This window comes from Elephantulus edwardii, unplaced genomic scaffold (assembly GCF_000299155.1).
Source record: "Elephantulus edwardii isolate Elephantulus edwardi_28Jun2011 unplaced genomic scaffold, EleEdw1.0 scaffold00427, whole genome shotgun sequence".
Taxonomy (NCBI): domain Eukaryota; kingdom Metazoa; phylum Chordata; class Mammalia; order Macroscelidea; family Macroscelididae; genus Elephantulus; species Elephantulus edwardii.
In genome coordinates, this window is record NW_006400177.1 from 174,584 (window position 1) to 176,579 (window position 1,996).

Sequence of the window (1,996 nt, forward strand, 5' to 3'; positions counted from 1 at the left end):
TCTATCTAACATTAGCTATAATTTCTTTAGTACCACGGCCTCTTCTAATCCAGTCTGCACATCTGGCAGTTCTCTGTTGACATATTGTTCTAAATGCTTTTTGGATCATTTTCAGCAGAATCTTGCTTGCATGTGATATCAATGATATTGTTCGATAATTTCCACACTCTGTTGGGTCACCTTTCTTTGTAATGGGAACAAATATCGATTCCTTCTAGTCAGCTGGCCAGCTGACTGTCCTCCAGATTTCCTAGCACAACTTAGTGATCACTTCCAGGGCAGTGTCTGTTTGTTGAAATAAATCAATTGGTATAGACTTGTGATTTCATTAATTGAATAATCACTGTATTTCAAGAAACTTGTTTTAACATTTTCCTAGTCTCCAATTTAAAAAATATATTTCATATATTTAAGTTACTACAGTTATTCAATAGTTCAACTCAGAGCAGTCCTAAGAAGAACAGATCTGAATCCTGTCCTAGCCTTTGCCAGCCTCACACTCTGCCACACTCAAGCCCATTACCACATTAGCTGTGTTAGTCCACACCACCACCACCATAACCACAACACTCTTTTCAGTTACTTCTTATGCATCTGAAAGTTGGGTGATGAATAAGATGGCAAGACAAAAATAAATGGCTTTCAATTATGGTGTGGGGAAGAAGTCCTGAACATTCCATGGACCTCAAAAAACAAATGAGTCTATCTTGGAGAAATGCACTCAGGGGTGCTCCTTAAAACATGTTGTCAGAAGGGACAAGTCCGGGGGGGGGGGAAATAAAACCTGTCATAATGAGGAAAGTGGAAAGGTCAGAGAAAGTGAGGTGGATTGACACAATGACTGAAACCAGGGGCTTGAGGAGATGGGGCAAGATTGAGGTGTGTTTATAGGATCCTAGGTCCTGGTCAACTCAAGGTAGTTACATCAACTCAACACCCTCACAACAACAATAAAAATAAAAATAAAAATGCTTCATAGAAACAAGTCATGTGTCCTCTAGATTATTGATGTTAGGTTGAAAATCTAAATTAAGGAGCAGTGGGCTCTGTAGAATCTCTCCCAGGGCACAGCCTGCCAGCAACCTCAGGACCCTGTGGATGTGCGAGCAGAAGCCTGGGGGTGTCTGACTCTCCTCATTGTGTATCTTAGTGGGATGATCATCACTCATCTGTCAGTTGGCTGCCCTGTGGTGGCTTGTGTGTTGCTGTAATGATGGAAGCTATGCCACCAGTATTTCAAATGTCAGCAGGGACACCATGGTGGGCAGACCGCAGTGGGGCTTCCAGACAATGAGAAAGAGAATGACGGACCCTCATCCGCTTCTGAAATAACATGTGGCTGGATACAAAGAGGCAGCAGAAATATCTCATCTTATCACATGCAGTGATGTAGACAGACTGAGTAATTGAATAAATGTTGATAAATACTTCTCACTATAAGACAGGAAAGTAAATCTCAAAATCATTTCACAGGTCAGCTTTATCATTCTAACACAAAATATACTAATAGAATTTTTAAAAGAGCATCTCCATGAATTTTGATGAATTTCAGAGGATTTTTTTTTAATTTTACTGTGTGTGTGTGTGTGTGTGTGCGTGTACCGTCAAATCAGATCTGACTGATACAGAAGTAGATTGCCCCTCCTTCTCCAGCAGAACATCTGGTGGACTTGAACTGCACACCTCTGGGACTGCAGTGCAGCAAATTTCAGAGACATTTTAATTAATGTTTGAAATTGTGCAGATAAATGTGTTAGTAGAATAAATGTCTGAATAGTAATTATGTTTCCACTAATTAAACTATTTGTTAATTTAACTTTTCATGGAGTACAATTACATCTTTGCCTTTTCATGTGATTGACCCAGCTCCTGGTCCCAGTTGTACATGATATGGGTTACTACCACTCCATAGTTCAACAGTGTTTAAAGCCTATCGTCCCCAATTATGTCTGTGGAGGTCTTTATTGTCAGATTCACACAATATTACAGACATTTT